The sequence below is a fragment of the Diprion similis genome, chromosome 1 (genome assembly GCF_021155765.1).
Source record: "Diprion similis isolate iyDipSimi1 chromosome 1, iyDipSimi1.1, whole genome shotgun sequence".
NCBI classification, from domain to species: domain Eukaryota; kingdom Metazoa; phylum Arthropoda; class Insecta; order Hymenoptera; family Diprionidae; genus Diprion; species Diprion similis.
Window position 1 is genome coordinate 13,767,362 of NC_060105.1, and position 25,992 is coordinate 13,793,353.

General features: G+C 39.2%; 1 long non-coding RNA gene across 1 annotated transcript; it reads left to right on the forward strand.

The window, feature by feature from the left end:
- The first annotated feature begins 16,754 nt into the window (after positions 1-16,754).
- LOC124415859 lies at positions 16,755-25,366 on the forward strand. Its single transcript, XR_006930741.1, has 3 exons — positions 16,755-16,765; positions 24,117-24,122; positions 24,975-25,366. It is a non-coding gene; the product is annotated as an uncharacterized LOC124415859 (long non-coding RNA).
- Positions 25,367-25,992: the final 626 nt, after the last annotated feature.

Consider the following 25,992-nt stretch of genomic DNA (forward strand, 5'->3'; position numbering starts at 1 on the left):
ACTGAATGACTCTTCATGGCGATGGAACTTGGAAAAAACGAGGTTTTACTTTATTACTTGTAGTTTCTTCTATTATCGGATACCAGGATGAAAAAATCCTTGACATTGCGGTAAAAAGTTTGTTGGACAAGATGTGCGAGCCTAGGCATGCGAAGAAAGATACTGCCGAATACGAAGTGATATGAATTCCGTAAATCCATGTGGAAAGAAAAAGAATGCATCAGTCACGTGCAAAATCGAATGTCACGGCGATTGCGTGAGTGTAGAAAGGAAAACAAAGGAATTGGCAGCAGAAACAAGCTAACTAATTATGATTCAGCTATACGACGTAACTCTAATTCAGTCAACGATATGAGCAACCTTCGATCATTACAGCTCAACTCATGATCATCCTAATTATGATAAGTGTCCGCCCGGAGTTGAGCCTTGGTGCTCCTGACAGCGCGCTTCGGCGAAACGGAGAGCTTGCTTCGTATAACTATGGATATAAAGCTCAAGCTCCTTGCTCTAGGAAGCAATCTCACCGATTTATTAACTTATGACCTTACAAGAGGACCTTACAGGTTGTCACTTACGGATTTTGATGTGTCTCGGATGTTTTAGAGGGACCCACCCTAAGGGCCTAATTAACTAGATTTTTTTCAACGGCCCACAGTTTCCAAATAAAACATTCGGCAATTTAACTCATAACTATTATACCGGAAACGTTGCGCGCTTTACGCGGGCAAGGTTCCTGGCTCTAATGCTGGCCGTCCGGATACGAATCCCGCGCTGGCGTTACTTTTCTTTCTCACGAAATATAAATAATTCGAAAGGATTATGCAAACCGGCTAATTATTTATTATTAGTTTATTTATTTATGCATTTTTTAATTTTTGTTTATTTTTTTTTTAATTTCCCTTTTTATGATTCATCATTATATTATTTGTTCCATTTATTTTTTACTTTCTGTTTTGTATTATTTATTATTGTTTTATTTTTCACGCAGAAACAAATATTACAGGAGAAGAAATTATAACATTTTTGACAAGAAACTGCAGTTTATTATTTTTGATTATGAAATGAATTTTAAAATAGTCGGGCTGTTATTTCAAATACTGAAGTCGCGTTCGCTACCTGCGTTCCTTATCCCCACTCGAGTAAAAATTTCATCAGGCCAGCTTGATGTCTGTGCAGGCCCTGGTCAGGTTAAAATCAGGCGTGTCTCATTAAGGCACACCTGACGTGGACCTGGTTAGATCGGCCTCAAGCATCCCTTACCAAGGTGTACTTTTTGAGGTCCTCGTCAGGTTATCATCAGGCATCCCTTACTGAGGCGCGCCTGATATGGCCCTGGTCAGATTAATGGTTGATATATATGTATTTGGCAAAATTTTCTTGTGAGACGATCCAATTCAGATTTGATTCGCAGCAGATGTTTCACTTTGTCAATATTCTTTACCAGTAGTTCTAGTCGCTTCTTTAATTCACGTTGTTGGAAAGTACTTTTCATTTGAAGGAAGAACAAGACTCTTCTTATTCTTGCAGACTAACGCTGAACTTTCCAGTTCTGACTTTTATAAGGTACTCACTACATACATTTGGAACTTGGTAGGGGGAAAGAATGTCACGTGGTTGATATCGTAGGAATTTGGGGAATGTGGGGTGGTTGACATCACACAGGTATCCGGGTTAACGGAAACAATTCTCGGAACTATTAATTGTGGAATTTAGGGTGGTTGATATCGCACCAGAAGCCGCTCAAGGTTAACCAGAACATGCCTACACATTTTTGACCTTCGAGTCGATTGCTGTGACGTCATCGCGGATTTAAAATTTCCCGTGGTTGCGCATGCGCAATAGATTGAACCTTGATCCAGAATTCCCCTTGTATTGCTGCTAATTACAATAAATTTATAATAATTATCTTCTAACAAAATTATGCTATTTTAGTAATTTGTGTTATACATAGTTATAATTACCGCACGAATAATGAATAAATGAATCAGGAAACTCTTCGAATTAAAGTAAAGGATCACTGAAAAATTGTTTATTTAAAACTGATAGTAAAAAATCCAAGAGAATTAATTTTTCGACCATTGTGTTGGCCATTTTCATACATCAGTCACTCGATGAACCTCGTCTATACAGTCAAGCTGCAGCAAAGCAGCTTTTTGGAGTTAAATACCTCGATGAAAATCAGCAAAATCTCCCGATGAGTCTCGACAATACATTGACGTTTGAAAATGACCAACACAATCGTCCGAAAATTAATTCTCTCGGATTTCTTACTACTATTCTTAAATAAACGATTTCTTAGTAATTCACCATTTCAATCCGAAAAGTTTGCTCATTCATCTATTCATTATTCGTTGTTTAATCGCAATTGCGCAGACACAAATTACTAATGTAGCATAATGTTGTTAGCCTATAATCATTAATCATACACCGTAATTAAGAATTATTTTATTGTTCCAACGTTTCAACAAAAATGTCTTACAAATGATTTGATTCTTGATGATAAATTGATTGCAAGTCAAACCTGACATTAATTAATACATTTTATCATCTTCCTTGATCCAATTTTACCGTACTGCACTTATTCACAAGATTATCTTATTTTTTTTTTTCAAATAAAGCACCCAATATAAAAATTAAATTGATTCATTTTCCATAAATATTGGCAGAATAATTTCTACACACGGGCAAACTCATTCAATGTACGTTTTTTTTCGTTCAACAAGGTTCCAGCCATCAAATTCTACGCGAGCTATTTTCGACTTCAAATTCTACGCTCGCTTTTCTCGATCTCGAACAGAATAAAGCTAGCTTGAATAGGGTATGTCTGCACGCAATCTCACTAGACCGTGCAAGCTTTGGGTTGCTATCCTTAGCGTTAACGATCCACGAAAAGTCGCGATATGTTGAATCAACCTTCAGAAAATCCCGTTAGCGATGTAACATCTTTTCATTGTCGAATGAAGCCTTGTACAGAAACATGTTTAGTTAAATACACACTTACCTTGTTATTTTCAGCAAAAAAAAAAAAATATAATAACTGGAACTTTTTTGACATTTAATGAAATTATTTTCAACCGCGCAAAAATGAAAATAAAAATCACCGTACAAAATCAGACATCACAACTAATTGAAAAAATGAAAATCATAACGATCCAAGAATGCGATTTAAGATATGGTAATCTGAAACCCTAGTTGATCTGACAATAAGTTATCGTTTCACAGCGTATTAAACGCAGATGCTTAATTTTTCCAAAATATGAAATATTTTAGACTGTTACGATATTTTACTTTGTCACTTAGCATAGAACAAATCTTTTTGTGTAAATACAGTTTTTTTTTAACAACGCTCAACGAGAAAATATTTGAGATGTTCACTCTACCCTACGGGTACATTATGCCTTGCTTGACTCTCTTACGTATCATTTAATAATTGGTGATTATTCAGAGTTAGAAGAACAACTCGAGGTTGCGGAAACAAGATGTGGGTCCCTAAAGTCGCAATTAGATTATATGAAGATGTTATATCAAGGAGTACTGCCATGTTCTTCAGAGTCGATGGAAGTGGGAGGGGAACACTTACTACAGCAAACATACGATCAGTCAAAGAATGCGGTTCAACAATCACCGCGGAAGACGGAAAATTCTGCCATGGACAAGGAAAATTGCAATGAAAGCTCTGCTCCCGATGATGTTAAATATTATCAATTCTTGAAGGAGATCCACAAGATCCAAGAAATCGTCGAGAATGATCCTGGTGAATAGTTAAACTAACTATCAATCTTTATTGTAATTTTAATCGCGAAAGAGCTCGCTATAATTCATGATCCACGTAACAGAATATATCTTAAAATTACGGCTCATATGTTTTCGAGTTATTTTATGATAATACTGAACGAAGTACTTGAAAGGAATTTTGAAATGCTCACAAAAATATTGAACAAAGTGTCATATAGGTACTCATACTTTTTTTATCCATCTTTAAACACAGTGTTGAACAATTATAAGGTATTATAAGAACGTCGAGAATTTTTCGGATAAAATTTCTCTTAAAATTTTCCATAATTTCATTACAACTCAATAATTTGATGCGAAACTACAAGTTTTATGGAAGACCATCAAGTTGATTTAGCTTGAATTCTGTATTTTGCAGAAAACTTCTCAAATTTTCGTTAAGACATTATATTTCAAGCTCAGGTGAGATATGCATGTATATGAAACATTCCATGCTCAATCGATCGGGTCTTAACCCGCATATTCTTCGTTTCCCTTAAACTTTTTATGTGTGTTGTAAAAAGTGGGGCCTTAAAGCACCAGAAATAATTTTTTTTAGTCGTTCTGAAAAACCCCCTACGAGTCTTACGTCTGGTCTGGGAACCATATGTCAGCCCCATCTTTAATGCTATTTGCTAACTCTTCCGCACTCCTCATCGTAACCTTATGGTCTTTTGCGTGGCCTCACGCTACTCGCCATTGCCCTTACTCAGCTATTTTAATCCCCACTATTCTGACTTCCGCACTCACAGTTTTAGATTTTCCATCAAATACTTCTCTATCAAATCTTCATCAAATTCCACTTTCAGTAAGTACGTTTCCCATTCGACTTTCATGAGGAATACTACTCCAGTTCCAACAAGTCACTTCCATTCTATCCTTTAAGGTATTATGGGACAAATATTCCCAACCAAAATTGAGTTTCGGTGAAAATATTAAACACGTCCCGATGAGATCAAATTCTGCGTAAGCCACAAGGCTTTTTAACCTAGTGCTGCAATAAGGGCATCGGTGAAATTATTCGGAAAATGTGGCCACGCCAGCGATTATACTATCCGAAGTAAAATCGTAAAAGTGGAAAAAGTTGCAAACACCTACTGCCAGAAGAACTTAAAATCATTATTTAAATAATTTGATCTATACCTCATCTATAGCGGTGGTACTTTAAAAACGACCGTGGCTTACCCTATTTCAGCATAATACGTTCGCATTTTTTTCTTATGGAGCTCCAATGCCAGAATTGCTAATACATCCTTATGACAGCAAAGTCATTTTCGGTAGCAAAAGTGCTGGGTACGCTCTTCTCTAGTACTCTAGTTTCTATTACTCATCATAGTTGATTCAACGACGCAGAGAGTTGTCACAAAATTGCACTGAACTTTCTCACACCGTTACAATATACTTACTGTAACTAGATATTTTTCTCCTTAAGAAGTCATTACAAATTTTCAGAAAACTCTAAATTTTTGTACCCGATTGTTTACCTATAATTAACATACACAGAGGCTGTTTGATGGGTTTTATTGTGTTAGACAAGAAGACATTAAAGTCCTCTTACATACTGTGAGAAATTTCCATAATGAGTCAATGATATTCATTGTAGTATCGAAATTGTTAACACTTTATTGAATGCTCCAGTAGCATATTTTTGATTAATGTTGTATTTCTCGAAACGAATCACGCTTTACAGAACTTAGGGACTGATTATTGCAACTTACCATTCATCAGATCTAGAAGAAGTCTCCCCAAGACAGTCTCCAAGATCTCCTAAAACAATTTCAAGAGTTACCGAGCAGAATCGCACAATGATTGAGAATGAGCATGAAAGTATATCATCGGAACGCAAACACGTAAAACAGATCCGCAAAACTTGTACACTGTTAACATCAGCTGTCGATCAGGCAACTCCAAACATCATGTCAATCCTGAGATCTTCACCCCCGTCTCCAACATCTGTCCAAGTACCAGAAGTAATAAGCACATATTATTACATAACGGGATACTACATGGATGCGCGATACAAGGACTCTTGATATATGCAATCCAAGATTCACCTACATTCTGAGCTGAATTCCGAATTTCACATAGTTAGATTGTTTGGATTGAAGCCGTTAGCGTGTGGTTGACGCTCAGAGCATATAGACATTGAGGAAACATCAACGCTGAAAAAGTATCTCCGAGTCAGTGAGAGAGAGGGAAGTAGTAACCACGGTCTTCTATACAGGTCTGGCGACTCGGCCGGTTTTATGGTGGTGGGGGTGTCCCGCTTAACGGGCTCTTTTTCAATAGTTAGTTCTATCACTGCATAAGTCGTTGCGATCGATAAGGTCGCGTCGTCCACAGTCAGGCATTTCCAAAACAAAACTTATTTCAACATGCGACTCTAGCGGTAAATGTAAGAACTACATAAAAGAGGCCCGTAAAGCGGGACACCCTCTCCACTAGAGTTACAAGACCTGTATAGAAGACCGTGGTAGTAACCTACATGCCCTCTCTTTCTACGGTCAGAGCGTACCTATCGTAATTGATTGCCCCGAGTATTGCATTAATATAATTCGGATAATGTAAATACATATTATACATAGTGGGTCAGGTTATTGATACAAACAATCAATGATATCAATGTTTAGCAGATTTTTAAACGAAATCATATAATTTATGAATGTTGAAATATAAGGTAAGTTTTTGAGTAATAAGCTAAAAAAATGTAATGATTGACTTGCACGAAGAAAAGCAACATTTTAACGACATGATTCAGTAACTAAATGGAACTTAATAGGTACTACAACACAACAGCAATACTCTAACGTGTGTCGGCTCTAAAGGGTACATTACAACAAAGCCTTAGAGCCAGGCACCAGGGTTTTATGGTACATACAAGCGTGAGTGCTCGGGGTGCTAGAGTGAGTCGACCAATTTGGAGCCTCCGAGACAGAGAAAGGATGTAGTCTTAATACTTCCCTCTCTGTGCCGTTTTCTACTTACACAGAAGGGTTTACTAGGCTTCTTCCATGTTTGTATACTCTTAGAGTTGACGTCGCGTCGTCGAAATTGGGAACTGCTCAGAGTGGTTCTATGGGTCTTTCACAGTAGCACAAGCCTATAGGAATGTTCGGTGGCGCGCGGCTCTCGCGAGTACGTGACGCTACGTTAGATTCCGAGAGTAGGGGGGACTATCCGTACGTTCTCGACACGACGTCGACGCGCTGCGTGTTGGTTTATACGCATGTGAGCACCGACAGCTTTGCGATGGTCGGCAATACGCAGCGAAACAAACACCATCTTGCGTTCTTCCTTTATGCCGGCGGCAGGCAGTACACTCTCGGCGAGATACGGCGAGACCAGGGGGTGACACTGACAGATAAATCCAACAATTCAACATTGCATCAATCCTGTTGAGCTTCAACAAGCTCATGTTCAAATGAATGCGGCATTTAATTTGCTAAATAACGTTATATGTAAAAGGACAGCTGATAAAGAAAAGATGAATGTGATTTGTTTGACAAAATGTTAATATTAATGATAAAATAATATGAATGTTGTTGAAAAATATTAATTTATCGAAAAAATGTAACCGATGATTATCACTGCAGCCTACAGTATTGCATACAGAAATATCTTGAATTAATTATTTACCTTGTTTTATTTATGTGTACAGATTTTGAGCACCATCTTCTTTGCTTTCAAGTCTTTCGACTTTTTGTTTTATGGTACACTGTGGCAAAACACCCTCCCCGCAGTCGTGTGGCGAATCCACGAAAGCGACAAGGGGCACAAGTCAGGCCTAAACACCTAATTTTTAGTGTATGCCGGCGTTCCACGGCCCGCCGGCACGAAGCTATATCCACCATCCTTCTTCTGGGCGCCAGGTCGAGTGCGATTTTACTTACCCAGCCTCGAACCAAACTGGGAGATACCGGCTAACCCCCGGAGACTCTCGGCCCGAGGGTCATGTGTCTGCGGACTGAAGCACGGCTACCGCAGCGAGTTTTTGCGATAATCTTAAGGAAGTCAGGTACAGGCGAGGGCCATCAAATAATTATGGGACGTAACTGATATTTGGTTGAACAAATGACATTTATTACCTAAGTAAATGTTATCCTCCTCCACAATTATTTGGCTCGAAGGCACTCACACACGTTCTCACTTTCCACACAAAAGGGGGACTCTCAGCTCACGCGTGACGATGAGTATCACGGTACTTGGCCGACGCTCGTGTACGCTCGGAAATACGCGGGTTGTTCTACCGACTTTCGGCCACTAGCGTAACCTCGGGGGCCCTCGCGCACGCGCAGTCGCACGCGCCGCTGAGCTTTCCTTTAGGCTCGTGCTTCTGTGAACAGGCCCTAAGTCGCGCATCCACGTAATGTTCCGGTAATTATCCCTTACCCTCAATACTCCGGATTTAGTTGCGATGTATTACTAGATGTTGCAGAAATTTTGTTTTGACTATTTACTGTTCCAATTATCAATTATTTTTATGTAATGGAAAGTGTTGAAAACTGACTGGTAATTCGGTAGTGATTTGGGCATATTTCATATCTCAGTGATTGTTTACGAGAAAAAGTTTTCCTTTGCTCGGAGAATTACAAGGCATCCATAAGTTATAAACAAACCACAGGTGCGCAGACCCCCGACAAAGAAGGTTTGAGCACTTTTCAGTTAGTACTGTGAAACTTAAATCTATCATTTCTATTCTGTGAAAATTTTGATTTGACTTTTTTGTTACACATGAAAATTCTGGTTGAGGCTGCTCTGCCGGTAAACTAGATTTATAGTGAAGCCATTCATTGCAATCATACCAGAAAAGTGACTATTCTGGATATTCACGCGCAGGCATTGCAAGCAAAATTAGCATCTCTTCAATAAACATGATCAGCTGCTATACTCAGTAGAGTTGAGCGATAATATAAAACTTTTGAAAATTGACATGCTCTAGTGTACAGGATCTGTGCAAATGTATGAAAATGAGAAACCTCTTTGCAACTTGTATTTAGTCGACATGTTCAGCTCTGACAAGAGCCTTGAAGTTTTCGTATTTAACATGAAAAAACGTAAAATCCGGCAAAATGCTACTTTGAAACACTCGAAACTTTATAATTTTCAAGAGATCAAAATTAAGTATGGACTTCTGTCTTCGTTTTTTTTAAGATCCCGAATGCATCATTTGAGCTAAAAAAAAAATTAAGAAACTTGTTTTAAAATTTATACTTCTTCGAAGAACTATAGTTTTCATAAAACGCTTTTCTTGCATGTCAATTTGCAACTCAGCGGCAAAGTGTTCTTATATTTTATGCTTTACAGCTTTTTCCTACTAAGGCTTCAACAAACGCACTAGGTGCAGAGAATCGAAATTCTTACATCCAATCCACTTTGAAGCGACGAGCTACAATGCCGAATTATCACAAGTCCCCATCATCTTCGACCACCTCTTGCCTCTACCTGCTAATTGATCCACATTCCTCATAGTAACACTATAGTCTCCATCCTATCCTTCTATTTTTATCCAGCCTGACGCCACTCATTATCGCCCTTACTCTGCCAATTCTATTCCCCACTATTCTGGATTCTCACACCTTTCGTCTACTTGCACTCTTTGTCTCGGGCCCACTTCTTTTCAATCCTTCAGCAAGACACTTGAACTCACCGTTTGTTCAATCAACTTCTATTTCTACGTCCAACCAACTCAACTTTTAATTCCAAAATTCATTTTGTTTATACATTTACACTACTCACTAGTTTAATAAATCGTCTACGCATTCAATTAAACCTTTTCCATCTCATTTATTGCTCCTTCCACCTTTGCCCGAGCCTAGGGCACTTGCGAGAACCGACCCAAAGAAGCCCGAAACAACATCTTGGGTGGGTATAGAGGGGTATTGATAGTTGTCGTCAATATCAATCGCAATCCCTCTATGCTTTAACAAAGAGTAAAAAAACAAAAGAAAAATATAACTGTGTTACGCACGGTCTCCAGCCCGTATTAGAAAAAAGGTGGTTTCTCATAAATTCAGTGAGAATTTATTTTGGTAGTTGTATTGATATTCTGAAGATTGTTAATGCCTTGATAATTAGTTAGTCTCCAAAGTGTCAAACGTTGAACTTTTCCGGATTTCGCAGTTTATTTACTTTGAAAATGAACACTTCAAGGGTTTTACCAGAGCTGAAGATGTTCACTAAATACGGATTTCAAGAAAATCTCTCATTTTAATTCGTTTGCTAAATTATGCATGTGCACACTACAGCATGTCAATTTTTAAACACTTACCATGTTCACTCAGATTCTAATATTCGGAGAGTTATAAACCTGAACATGTATAGAAAATTTCACAAAAATCCTGGCTGCACGCTAAATGTTGCACTCAAACCTCCTGGGGTGAATTTGTAATGTGAATAACATTTTTCGAGATTTGGACACAGGTATTACTTTTATTGAATATATCTGTGCACAGTTTAATCGTCAGAAACGCACAAGTTTCATTGTTTTTCTAGTTTAATAAGTATATTTTCTATTCTTTATTTTTTATGTATAAACAGATTCGAGAGTGTTATATCTATACACTAGAGTGATTATATGCGTGTGTGTAAGCGTGATAGAGCCTTTGTGCTGCATGTCATGATGCGCCATAACACTGTTAGTGGCAACTCTCTTTTTATGGGTATTTTGTTAAAGTTTTTATTATTATTTTTTTCATCCTAGAGTATATTGTGCAACAAGTGCGGGAAGTCGACAACTTCTGACGAGTGCTGACACAGTACGGAATACCCGTGTGGACGCAGCATAACCCAAGACGAGCGTTATGATTACGCAAATTGTACGCATGCACCAACTTTGTTTTAGCGCATTGCTTAGAAATAAAGCACCTGACGCACGCTCTATAGTCTTCGGAAATTGGAGATCCCAAGCAGGTGTTAGAAAAAAAAATTATGTGCACAGTAAAAATGCTCTATTTCACACACTAGGGCATTCTTTGATGCATACGCACTTTCGAAAAATTCAATTTTACGCACTGTATAATTCAGCGTCAAATAGCTAACCTCAATTCCACACTATGTCAGTGGAATCTTCGATTTTTCTAGAATCAGAGATTCCTTCTCAGGTGTTTGAAATGAACAGCATGTGTCATACGTGTCGATGAACGATAATTGTCTCGTGTGATAACAGCTCTTGTTTTGGCTCATGCCTGCGTTCATACTAGTGCTCGTGCAATTGTAGCTCCGGCTTTCGGCTCGTGTAATCAATTTCGCACTTATATTCGTGTGAACGCAGCACTAGCGGTACACGCTGCAAGCTCCACACGCTCGAAAATTGCTTACTTTCCGCACTCGTAACACAAAATACTAATTTCGCCGTATTTGGCGAAGTCAATAATCTCTTCTTCTGTAGATAGTGTATGTGTGTGTGTGGTTCAGGGAGAGAGCGGATATGGCTTTTGCGGTAAAAGTCCAGCATACGTGCAGGATCACTTCGCCAAAAAGCACTCTTTCAAACAGAGTCTGTTATATTATCAATAAATAAAATTCACTCTAAATTTAATGAAAAAATGCACGTATCCTATAATTCTAGCTACAGGAATTTTACCGTAGATACGAAAAGAACATGCCAATGACGGTAAAACGGCCTTAGAACGTGCCTGTGGAGATGTTACTAATTACGCTTCGGACTTGCAAATTAATTTGGCAGCCACTAAAGTTCCTTCGAACCGATACGTACCTGAGAAAAAGCTTGACAGTGGAAGGAGGAGAAATGAGTTTTGTCATAATGAAAGCATGGAGTCGCAAAAACAAACTTTAGTCTTAAAACTGACCAATAGTACGATTAGTTCTCCGACAGTCAAGCGTAAAAAAATCCTCAGAGTTGAGAAAAAGCAGAAAACAGGTTTGTGCGCCGGTTCAGTGCTTAAGAAGACTTTGCATACCAAGTATGACGATACCTTGTCAGTAACATCTAATGTTAAAAACAAACGGAGAAAAGGCAAGCCGAAAAGCGCTAATTCGAGGAATATAGTCATGACTAGGGACATGAATTCGACAGATAAAGGGAATCCGAAAACAACAAAACGAAAAGGTATGAAAACGTAAAATATGATTTAATATCTTTAAATTCAAAAAAATTATGTCATTGAATATGAGTAAAGTATGTGATCGTCTATCTAGAATTTTCGTCTGTCGGAAAATTATCCGCGCGTACGCTTGTCGTTTACCTAGTTATATTCTAGTCATATTAATATTGCTGTTATATCTATTACTACTATTTCCACTGTTATTTTTATTATTATGGTCCTATTACAGCTGAAGCTCGATTGGGACATCACAGGCATCGGTTCATCAAGAGACTCACATCAATAGTCTCGCGCTAAGTACTCGAATGAAAAAAAAAACAAAAAAAAAAAAATACGCGCGAGCTAACGTAATCTCTTGACGGCGACGAGAAGCCTACGGTCAATACGACGAAAATGAGATCACATATTTCCTAAGTTCCACGATCAACTGTGAGATTCGAGAATTTTATTTAGATTGTGGATTTAAAGACCTTTCATATAACCTCTATTTCAATGCAATTAATGAGTGGAGAGATTAAATATATAATCTGCTGTATTTCCGACATGATCGACTCCATAAATTCTCTTAAGAATTTTCGAAATTTTGGAAATTGTGAAAATGGCAACATTTTGATAGAACAGTTCAGTTTTCGTCCTAAGAAAAAAACAACTTTAAATGTTTGTAATTTACAAACGCAAATGGAGAAATATATGAAAAAATCACATGGAGATTCTACTGAATATTTTATAAATTATGTCCAATCTAAATTGGGAGTTGGTTGAACAAATAGATTCTGAGAATCACGTACGCCAGGTCGTAAAGCATAGTTTCGAGATAAATGGAAGAGAAGAAACCGAATGAAATCCACTTTTTCCATGTATTGCACAAATTTTGAGATTTGCCTAACATCTTTGGTGGTTCTCCATACTTCTGGGTACTGTGACGCCCAAAAGGCATCATGTATTATATCCACGGAAGCAATCCATTTCCCTCGAGTCAATCATTCCTTGAATTAACTTTAGCCGTCGCAAAGCACGAATATAACATATAAAAGACTAAAACTAGCCATATAATATTCGAAACGAGTAAAACCAAAGAGAATAGAATAATATGTATATACTAAGAAATATACCTATATGAGGCACGCTACACACGGCGTCCGAGCCTCGTGTGCCGACAAAGAGGGGGAAGCAACCAAAATAGTATATAAGCCGGCGCCTCGGACACAGGGAACACTCTTTTCTTACAGCTCTCCTTTGGAGAAGCTAATTCCCAAACAAAGGATCAGCCGAGGTCGCTCAGTTGATCCAATTATATACATTGTGTTCTAATGGTATAACGGCTATTTAAAGTGTTATATCCTTCTATTCGAAATCTCAGATCATCTCAAAAAGCAAACCTATATATATTTTTATTATCTTTATTTGATGCACTGCAGCTAGTCAAACGATTTATAACGATTGTCATCAATTTCAATACAAACATTTAATCAATTAATTCGGTAGCTGGCGCCGATATTAGGCCACACAACTTTCTGTATTATTTCATTGTTATTATTTATCATTATTATTATTTTATCACTCGATACCGTTTGATTCTTTATTTTCTTATTTTTTTTTTGTGTAATGTATTTGTATAATTTTTTTTTCGCCTCATGGTGAAATAGATTGATAATTCTTATTTTTTCCAACAAACACGAAAAGAGAGATACAGTCAATCACCTACACCCCCATCCCACGGGCTGCGTCTCATCACTATTGCAGTGAGAGATCCATTGCCGCCACACATACGCATTCACACACGGCTGTGGTCGTGCGCTATTGCAGCGCACTCTACATTGCTCAATCACACACCCACTCACATCACCGGCTGCATCTTCTCACTTTTGCAGTGAAAGATTCATTGCTACTACACACACACGACTGCGGTCGTGCGCTATTGCAGCGCACTCTGCATTGCTAACTCATACATCCATCCACCTCACCGGCTGCATCTTCTCACTACTGCAGTAAGAGATTTATTGCTACTGCACACACGCACACATACGGCGGCGGTCGTGCGCTATTGCAGCGCACTCTGCATTGCTCAACCACACGTCCATCCACCTCACCGGCTGCGTCTCATCACTATTGCAGTGAGGGATTCATTGCTACTGAACACGCGCACACGGCTGCGGTCGTGCGCTATTACAGAGCACCCTGCATTGCTAAGTCACACATCCACTCACCTCACCGGCTGCGTCTCACCACTATTGCAGTGAGAGATGCATTGCCAGCACACATACCTACACGGCTGCGGTCGTGCGCCACTGCAGCGCACACTGCACTGCTGAATCCTCCACTCAACTCACCGGCTGCGTCTACGCACTATTGCAGTGGTAGATTCTTTGCCACTCCACTCACATAAATCCTCATACTCCCGCGCCCAACGTTGCACTTCCGCACCAAGGAACGAGCAGCACTGTTGAGCAAGAACCGCCCACACCAACACCGATCGACATAAATGCCCCTAGCGAGGGGATAAAGTACGTCCAACGCGTCTGTGATAGGCACAGCAAACAGAGACGTTACAGTACGGGAAATACGAATGTGGCATGTATTTTGTTCTGAATTTTTTTTTTTTTTTATAAACAATTTAACTGTTTAAATTATAATTCTTTTGCGTACCTTCAATCTGCTATTCCTGCGCCATATAACAATCCTTTTGCAGCAGCAAGTATATCCTTTACCTCTTTCTGGACTGTTCGACGAAGTTTTCGCACTTCTTTTGATGATTCCTGTGCACACCGTTCAGCCATTTCTAGGCGCCGTGCATCAATCTCCTGGCACTTATGGTTGGTATGTGCATTCTGCCCAGGTCTCTACATCAGGAGGCCAGCAATGACGTTGTGGCTCCTCGACGGTTAAAACTTTGTTATAAAGTGTCGATTAAATAGCTGCTCTCATTTCTCAACCGAATATGAATACCATTTAATTTCAAGTCCAAAGTCCACCGATACCTTTATTTTGTTTTTTCACATTACCCAGTCATGTACCCATCCTTTTTTGGACGTACGCAACACATTCTTTTTTTTATCACTATATTTTTATACGGCTTTGAGTTGACTACACTTTTGAATGCTTTGCTATCTCCATCTCCATTATAGCTTGTGTATTTGACCCCATATAATTTTCCTGACCGATACAGGTTGCGAACAGTTTTTTCATTCCATCTACCTCCATCGTTCCAGCAGATCTTTTGTGGTTGGCTTGGCAACGGTCCTCACGGGTCATTAGCCATTCTGCGTATTCGTCAGTTCCTTGTCATTTTTCCCAATATTCACAAGCGTTGCAATACGAAGATTTTACTACAAAATTTAATACTTGATACGTATAATGCCCAATAAGAGACGCTACACTATCGAGCCATGTTTTTGTCCAGTTCCATTCCCAGAAACAGTGAGACCTTTTTCTCTTCTTCCGCTGAAAATGTGCAAAATTGTGCAAAAGAGCTTTTGCTGCGAGGTTGATGTTTCTTACAACTGTGTCATGAGAGTTTCTATAAATAAGTTTCGGCAGATCCACTATTGCGTAAAATTTTCCAAATCCACTCAAACCATTTCCAAGTCATCGACAAGCGAAAACTGTTTGTCGGTTCACATCGTAGTCTTGCTGAGCTTCATCGATTTTGGAGCATGCCGAAACTATTGTAGGATCACACTTGTCATACAAGATCAATAATTGAAAACTTAGTCCAGCAATATTTACTTCTGTAAATTTCACCTTTCTATTGCACGACTCACACTTTACAATTTCATTAATAGTAGAAAAAACTGTAACATAGTTTATGATGCGATAACCAATCGACGCATCTACTTCTACGTCCGTGTCATTTCTTTTCAATTTTTTCGCGGTAAGTACTGGTGTTTTTATCATCCCTCTTCGATCCCCAGTGATTTAATTTGGATCCTGAGATATTTTTCTACTGCGGCAAGGATGTCCAGCAAAATCTTCAGTAACTTTACGGTCAGAATGCGTTCACTTCAGCATTATCGTTAATTACTAGTAGTTTGCACGTTGATCTGTACTGTAGCACTTACTGCGATTAACTAAATAGTGCTGGCAAACGTCGGCTTTGCTTTTGTGGTGTACATAGTTGCAAGAACTTACCTGTGGAAATACCTGGTAGCACTAATTCATATTCCAAACATTGCCCATGGGATTACCTGGTACGTCAAAATCATAATACGTGAAAGGTCACAGCGAACCGCCCACCGTGGACCGCTAAAGTCGTAACGCACGAGGATGTTCTGATCTGCTCCACTGGTATCCAAATAACTTGGTCTTTTTTTGAAATTTGCATAAAATTTTTGTCGCAAATGAGAGTTAAGACTCTATGCTATAAGATAATGACATAAACCGAAAATCGATTTTTGGAAATTTCAAAGGTATAAATGCCCCTCACTACCTGACAAATTTGGAAGTAAACGATGGGGAGAATTGCTTGGGGTTTGTATAGTTCAGAGCTCTCTTTTATGGCGAGAGAAGAGAGCAATTATTTGCCGCCTGTTGTTTTTCAATGGGACCTCCATTCATGTGCATGGAGTACATAGACATCCAATGGATATCGGATCTGTGTCTGGAAAGTAGACTTTACGCCCTTTTCTGTTTTGACCGTAGCCAACGAATAATCCAGCATCGCTTTCAGGGATCCATTTCTGTATACGCCAAAAATGTCGAATAAAAGGCTTTTATTTCGCTTGAAGAATGGCCCCAAGAGGTCCATTTCCACGACTAACGGACTCTATGAGGAATTTGTGAAATATTTGAAATGGAATTCACTCTCAGTGACCTCTAAGGCTTAATAAACTTTCCGGTATCATCGTTGTAACGGTGTAGCATCCTGGTCGGTTCGAATGACCCTTCGGTGGTGATTGCAACCCCCCTCAGTCGGATGCTCAAAGTTGACGAGGGTCAGTTTTAGGAGGGAGTGGGGTATTGAAATAATCGGACACTTGATTAAATTGATAGTATTTGTCAGATAAGCCAATCTTCTCTCATGTAGAATCAATCTCTCGTGGATGTGATCCATTTTTCACACACGCGTCCAATTATCACGGCTATTCTAACAACTTAAAACACACACATTCAACTCTTAAGCCAATGTCATATGTATATCTGCTGGCTAAAAAGAAAACGAATATTCTTGAGCGAATTGACTGAGCCGACGACGTTAGAAATACAAGAGATTATACATCCCATCGCACTGATTGCATTGAATTTTAGGTTATATAAAAGCTCTTCAAATCCATCTTCTAAGTGAAATTCTCGAATGTCGCAGTTGATCGTGAAAGGTAAGAAATATGTGATCATATTTTCGCTATACGGGCCGTAGGCTTCTCATCGTGGTGAAGAGATTGCGTCAGCTCGCACGTGTATTTTTTTACAAATATACTTACCGTGAGACTCTACTGAGTCTCTTCAAAGAAAGTCTTGTTGACTAAAATCAAAATAAAACAATACCCTGTACAATATACAATAACGCAGATATTTTAACCCGCAGATGGGCTATCAATATCACATCTTAGCTATCTACTACTTCTCCCTATATAAGGCATAATAATGAAATTGTTTTTAAATTATGTTTCGACATTATTGAGAATTGTCTTTCCATCTTTTGGGACGCAATTAAAAACAAGTTCTATGTCTTTAGTAGCGCGATGAAAACCAAGTTTGACGTCCATATAGTAATATAATGAAATACTAGTTGCACGAGTAAGGTGACACCGAGCGAGCCTTAGCAACTCAGGGTTTCAGAACTAGCATTAAATATTTAACATAATATTTCCACAGGGAATCCATCTGGTACGCACGTAACACATGATTGTGAAACTCCCGTGCAGCATGTGCGACATAATAGAGCTGAAGTTGTTGAAATCTACCACAATAACGCTGTTGACAGGGGAAGTGGCAGTATATCAGTTTCCTCGAGTAAACATTCTAAGCACGAGGATCAGTCACGGAATAATAATGTTATATTGAAAAAAAATGGTCTTACACAGATGAACTGTGATATAACGTATCCGCATCATCAGCAGCAACAAATTTCTGAATCGGGGCATAAGACTTCTCATAAGCATAACGATACCAGGTATTGGAGACACACTGAATTCGTTGCATCATTCGCATGTGGTTGTTTAGAGCCAAAGAAATCGAACATTCCTGGTAGAAAGACTTGTGTTGAACTATGTAAATAACTTGTTGAGAATTGCCAAAAATTCTTTTTATTACAATTTTTTAATTTTCTTTACAAAAAGTATGATCTCTTCTCGGTTTAAAAACTATGAAATCTCACTGTATTACGGAGTGTATCAAAATTGTTTCTGTGCAAACTTCAAAACAAACAAATTTCCTGTAAAACCAATACTTTCATCTAAAAATCCAAAATAATTTCACTCATGTGAGAAACTTTCGTAGTACAATATCTATTTCAAGATCGAATTCTCGGGTTGCAGAGTACGATAAAACATACTCTTTCGCATATGATTTGTTTCGTTTGAGGTTTCCAATTACAAAAATTAATGGGTAATATGAATGAAGAACCCCTTTTTACAGTTACACCTTTTACCTAAAAATGAAATGTCACTAGCAATTTTCGGAGTCTCGAACACAAAAATATATTCGGAGTTGCTCGGAAATAAAAATATGCTTTTATGAAACATTTTAAATTTTCTTAGACATTTGAAGTGAAGTGCTGTAGTACAAAAACATTTACCTAGCCAAAATATGAAAAGTGATTCCTGAGAGTGTGAAATTGGAATTCGCAAGTAGAATAGTGACTTGAAATCAAAATTAGCTTCAATTACTTTTTTGGAGCTTGTTGATCAGTTCGACTGTCATGAATGACTGCTTTTAGCTCATGCTCTTCATTGATATAGTATTATTATATTGTTTCATTATGAAAAGTAACTGGATGATACAATGAATAATCATCCAATCCGTTTCATTGGTTGTCCGTATTAAGATCATTGGAGCAAAGTAAGAATCAAGAACTTCAAAAATACTCTTCGAGAAGTGAAGAAAACCAGATTAATTACGCAGATGAAAATTCTAATCAAGAAGTTACGAAGTGCAAGCCCGCTTCCCATCCTTCTCCATACTACGATCCTACGATTACAAGGAATTATGAATCACCAACAATAGCATCAAAGCTCAAGAAGGTCAACAGGTCTTACTTCAACAGGTTCAATTTCAGAAATATTCCATTTGTTGTCAGCACTTCCATTTCACCAAGCCATAACTTGGGATTGAATATCCAACAAGTACGTATACGTATCAGAATTTTTTTACGACTACACTCAACGAAGCAAATTCACTGCTAATTGCTGAAATTTTGAAATCTCAACAAACTGAATAATTATCACAATGATCTACTAGTATAAAATTAAATAACTAATAACAAGGGTGGTCCTCAAGAAGATCATTTTTGAATTTCGACTGGCGTGCCCACCAAATTGGCTCGAGATAATTAAAAAACAGTTCCCTAATTTTTTTCAGATTTTCATCTCAACTCTAACCCGTGCTTCAAAGAAAGTGCATTCGATTCAAGCCATCAGGGGCATATCGAATCTACCGAACGGATTTAGATGCAATTTGCCAACGGGATTTCGTGGGTCGCTGATTACGAATTTGTACTCAAAATTTGATATTTCACGGTGGCGGATCCAATATGGCAGTATCAAATGACTTTTTGGGTTTTGGACCACCATATTGGGTTCCGCCACTTTGAATTTAAAAATGTTGAGTTCAGATTCGTAATCAGCGATCCAAAAAAACCCCTTGTATTAAATTTCATCTAAGTCCGTTCGGTAGATTTGATGTAGAAATCCACTCTCTTTGGGGCACGGGTTAGAATTGAGATAAAAATCTGAAAAAATTAGGGAATTATTTTTTAGATATCTGGAGCTGATTTGGGGGCAGGGGGGGGGGGGTTACCGATCGAAATTCAATAATGACCTTTTTAAGGACCGCCCTACCGATGACACATTTCTCAGTAGAACGACAAAATATAATAATTCAATTAAAGGAACAAATGCCGATAATTTTAAGAACTTGAAGTCTTTAGACAATTTTCTTTGATGAAACATAAAATTTTTTTTTTTTTTTTGTGACGCATGTATTCACTTTCATTTTTTTCATTCGTGAGGTTTCGTTGTGATCTTTATAACCTTCTACTTTTGGTTTACTTCTGGTGACCATTCCACAAAACAGACTATAATTGAACAGTGACATTATATACTTCACATTCTGATTATACCTTTTCGAAAGACTGATTATTAATAATGGTTGTCAGGTACTGAGTATAATGAAAACACGACAGCCAATGGCAACTGGAATGACTCCGCTGTTGATTCGCAAAATGAGCAAGGGCATTAAACCAGTATCAACATTTTTGGGTCGGATCAATGATCCATACAGTTCAAAATTGCCAAACTGTTTACTAATGAGTAGACAGACTGATGATATTTCTTGGGAAAATGAAAAGAGTATTATTGCTGAATGCGCAGCATTGGACGAAGAGAATGACGAGTCAAGATCTACCGGAATCTGCTTGATATCGCAACGCAACAAAAGATCGAGCGGCGTTTTTAACATGCAAGCTTCCTTTGGGCAAAAACATAGCCATTTGGAAGCAAAATTATCACGAGGCCCATCGCTTGAGGAAAAGAAGGTTTGAATATATAAGACACATCGCGTTGTTTAGCTCGCACAGACCACCATGCACCTTACTCTTGTACGTGTACTGTAGTTTCGAATGCGCTACATAAAGAATAAATGGATTGATGTGTCAATATCATGTCCATGGTGGGGTTGTAACAGAATGTGGAGTGTCCAAATCAATAGAAAACTCTTATAACGCTGTATACTTTTGAGTATATAAATTTTGAAAAGAACTTTCAAAACCTCTAACTCTTGAATGGCTCTGGCCATTTGGCCCTATTGTGTAGCCATAGTAATACTATCCCAAACTTCATTTCCTAAAGCGTGTTTTCTCGCATTAATATCAATACACTTGATACCGTGACCGGTACAACTTACTTTTCGTTGTATATTCCGTTGGCGTTCACTCTGCCCTTCTACCATACCTTGTCTATACTGAAATGATTGTGTAAAATCGTCGTAAAATCTGATTTGATTTCCTTTCTATTTTATTTCTTAAAATTTAACGTTATTGCGTCTGGCGCCACATTGTATTATCTTTTTTCATTAACGTCGGTAACCTGTAGACTAGGGCAACGAATTAATCAACCTCGTCTATCTTGTCATTGAATTGAATTGTTGAAAGAAAAATTTGTTACAATATATTTATGGGTTATTGGTTGGCTTCATTCAAACATAAGAAATATCAGAAAATCATTGAAATTGATTAAAAAAAAATACAAAAGAAGAACTCGAAGGAAAATGCATTAGAGAATTTACTTTTTCTTGAAAACATTTTTATTGATTACCGAAATATTTTTTTGCAAAAAATTACACAAGATTCGGAGTAAAAATGGATTTTACAACCGTAGGATGCATACATTTTTTGTACAATATTTCCTCAAAAGGTATAGAGAAAAATATCAAGTAATTGGATGTACTGTGTGAAAAAAACGTAAATACAGTAAAACCTCGTTTATCCGAGACACTATGGGGAGGAGGTATCTCAGATAACAGGAAAAAAATAAAAAATTCGAAAATTTTAATCATTTTTAATGTATTTGAAATGATAGAATGAAATTTGATCACAAAAGTATATAAAAGTAAAAATCTAACGAACGTAGATTAATTTTTGAGGTACAAAGCATTGTTACTACATAACGTGTATGTCATGAGTAACAAAGTAGCAATCGCAAAGTATTTCGCGCGTACAGCGTAGGAATAGCGGCTCCATCCTTTTCATCCGAGTTTTGCCGTATTATTCGAGTTATTAATGCGGAGTGCTTGGATAAGTCCGTTGCCTTGGATAACGTGGAGACTCAGTTGATCGAAAGGTGGAGACTCAGTTGGTCGAAAGCCGGATAAGCGAGGTTTTACTGTACGTGTATTTCTTACTTTACAATAATTGATAAACATTGGGAAATAAGTTATTACAATAATATCTAACAACAATAATATCCAACTTGTAAGTTCGTGTACAGCCTGGCGCTAGTGACTATATATACTGTATTTTATTATTGCGCAGGATGGGTCTGAAGGGGTAAATTGGCCACAGGAACAAGAGAGTGGATGCATTTGTTGCCCAAAGAAGAGTAAAAGTTATAACAAAATATTAAAGCAATATACATCGAGAAAGAGCATCACAGGAAATCCAACATTGACTACAAGCGCGCTGCTAAGGAAGCGTCAAGTAAACTGCTACTGTGGCTATTGCTAGAACCATAAACGATGGGCTTTAACTGATTACTCAGTGTGAAAAAAAAAAATAGAAATAGAAAATGATAACCGTTCTCCAGGCAATAGTCGTTTCTTTTTCTAGATTTTCCCGTACCTACTCCAAGGTGGAAGAATAATTCTTAATTTCTATTTCTGTTCCTATTTCTTTCACTGAATAATTGGTTTGAAACTAGATAATTTGTTGAATATTCAGATCATAATTTTATCTTGGGTTTCGTCCGCCTTTTTTTCACTTATTGCGAAGTTTTGTATCACCTCAGCGTATGTATCAACATTTAAAATGAGAAATGTTTTCTTCATCAAGTTTAACATAGAATACAAATTTTACAGGAAGAAATAAACATTGGAGACAATAAATATAATTATACCAACAGTGTTTCCGGTGATTCCAAGGGGATTCGTGAAGTATTGATTAGGTTACACGACGAATTTGAAAAATTAAACACGTATGTTAAATGCGAAAATATCTATCACACGGTGAAAATGCATAATAATCGTGTTATTCTGGTTAAATCACCTACTTCAAAATACTTCAAAATATTACAGAGAGTACGAAAAACTCCAGACGCAGGCGGCAAAGTCCAACGATAAATCAATAACAGAACAAATCACAGCTAAAGAGAAGGAACTCAATGCCAAGGAAGAAGAAATTAATGCTGTCGTCGATCTATACAGAGAAGTATGTAACGATAATAACTATTATGGTAATCACAGCATTATACAGGGTGAGTTTTCTTCGGTTCCGAATGAGGGAGGGACTTATCACTGCCAATGTTCCGCCTCTTGCTTTATTACACTTCTATGGAAAACAAGCTCTTACGTTAAGCCGTCGATATTTAGCCTTGTCAAGTGAGGTATTGTTGGACGGCTCAACGTAAGAGCTAGTTTTTCATAACAGTATAATGAAGCAAGAGGCGAGATAATGGCAGTGATATGCCCATCCCTTATTCGGAATCGGAGAAAACTCACCCTGTATAGTTATATTTGAATCGTTTTGCAACTGTCCAGTTAATCAAATTTCGAGTATATCAGGTCATGCTCGTAGATAATTCATTGTTTCGCTGAGTCGTTTAACCCATACTACCACATACTGTGATTAATAATTTCTTCTTTTATTCCCTACGTCTATCGTAGTGATCATATAGACAGAATTTACCTATGAACAAGTTATAAAAATGCTTACGACCATATTGATCTTGGATACTAATAAGCGTTAAAGCTAATTCGAACTCAGGATTTTTAATTATTCTACGCCTATCGAGAATAAACGATCGCGATCCATTGCACCTTTTGATAAATCATAGAGGAACAATATTGTAAGTTTCAAATTATATTTTCAACTGAATGACACATTCAGTTACCAAATACTTTTGTGATGTGTAAAAAAAGAATTATCTACCAAATACTTTTTTTTGAGTAGGGTTCAAATTCAGAATTTTGAAATTTCTAAAAGCGCAAAATTACAAATCATTTTGTGACGATTCCAAAATTAGGAAACGTAGAAAATATCGTAATTATGTCCACAGAAATGTCCAAGTTCCGAAAATAATACGACATATCCAATAGATTGATTTGTATTGTATGTGTTGGGGGTAGCCGGGCACTCAGTCCTGCTGTACCATTGTGCTCAGGCCCGTTAGGGGCACCACTAGTATGTAGGAACGAGGTGAGGTCAGCCAGCTTGGCGAATTGAAGCAACCTGCCCACGCCTATTTCCTCAATTTTTCCCTGGCCAGTATAGCTAGCTCCAAAGGCCTGTTTGCGCGGTCCCTCGAGCCGACCACACCGGGTGATGCGGCAGGGGGAGTCTCCTACTCCTCTCTGCATCTCGGGCACAAGGACTCTGTTCTGGGTCCCAAGTGTGCGAGGTATCTGCCTGTGTACCAGTGACCAGTAATGAGACCCATTGCGGTTTTCAGCTCGGTCCTGTTCAGTTTCATGAGTATAGCTGCCAGTGCGCGCGATGGCCCTTGGAATACGGCCCTCATGTGAGTCATGCCCGGTGCACTGCTCCAGAGTTCCGCAAAGTGGGCCTCCGTCTGTTGCTTGGATAGGCATTTTACGTGCCCCGGAGATAGGCCGGCGAGGCAGCCCTCGTCGCTCGCTCGGTGTGAGGCTCCCTCTCTGGCCAGGTTCTGTGCCAGCTTGTTGCGTTGGATGCAGCTGTGTCCTGGCACCCGTATAAGGCTCACGCGGTTATCTTTGGCGAGCCGTGTTGAAACAGTGATGCAGTCCCAGGTCAGCACTGACCTTACGACGTATGCGTCTAGGTGTCTAAGTGCCACCCGGCTGTCACTGCAGATAATATATGTGTTTCCCTCTGTAGCCCTTGCTCAGCATGTGCTTGGCACGAGCCACCAGGACGTACATTTCAGTTTGTAGCACCGAGACCGGGGGTCCCAGGGCGAGCGATGTGCTCGTCCTTGATCGCCTGTACCACAAGCCGGCCCCGGTGCCTGTCTCGGTTTTAGACCCGGCTGCATACCAAACGAGACCTTTTGGTGAGAGCAATTCGTCCGGGTTGTTAACCCAGGGCTCCATGGGGGGAGGATTACCCTGAAAGTGTGGTCGAATTGGAATATGCTGAAGCAGCGGTCCCCGCTCAGTCCCAGAGCGGTCCGCGGTGCTCCCACCCGGTTTAGTATCACCATGTGTCCCAAACTGGTGTGCCCTGGATGCCACAGACGTAGTGCCGCCCTCCAGGTCGCCTCCTTCACCGTGATGTGTGGAGGCGGTAAGGTCTAGAAGAGCCCCCTTAATTCCTATGATCGCCATCCTGTAGATGCGGTCGTATACCTTTCGGAATGTGGCCTTGCCCATTGCAGGCCACCACACGAGTGAGGCATAGGTGATTTGAGGTAGTATTGATGGCTGTGAATATCCATCGGACTACCCGTAGTTGTAGTCCCCAAGTTTAGCCGACCATCCTTCTGCAGGCCCAGTAGGTGGCCGTAGCCTTCTGTGCCTGGTGGTTGATGTGGGCCCTCTATGTAAGTTTGGGATCCAGGATGACTCCCCGGTAGCGCAGCCCGGTATAAAGGGTTAATCTTTACCGGAAGATCTCGATATGTCCCATCCTGAGGTTGCGCTTCCTGGTGAAAAGTAACATCTCGGTTTTGCTAGGATTAATCCTGTGTCTCTAAAATGTGCACAAATCCGTACGAAGTCGAGTGCCTTCTGCATCTTGCTTGTCATAGATGGAAGGTTGTCGGCTGCGACGATTAAGGCCATGTCATCGGCGTACCCCACCGCCGTCACCTTTATCTTCTCGAACCCCATGAGTAGTCTATCCACGACCAGGGTCCACAGCAGGGGAGAGAGTACGCCCCTCTGCGAGCAACCCCTGCCGACTTGGGTCCTGACCTCGGTGCCTCCAAGACTGGCGGTGACAGTCCTGGTCTGTAGCATCTGCCTGTTCCAGTCAACCAGTATAGCGCTTATCACGAACTTTGTAGCAGCCTCACAAATTGCATCGAAGGAGGTGTTGTCGAACGCCCCTTCAATGTCCACGAACATGTTAAGCGCTGCTTTCTTTCAGTGGAGTGGCCCCTCTACCTCCCTTACCAGGTGGTGGAGTGCCGTCTCTGCTGACATACCGGCTTGGTAGGGATGCTGTATCTTCGAAAGGGGGTTCACATTCAGAGCTCCATCCCTTATGAATCTGTTCACTAGTCATTCCAGTGTTTTCAGCAGAAACGAAGAGACTCTGCGGAGCTTGGCCACTAGTGGTAGGGCCTCGGTCTCGCTGCAGAACCCTCTCCAG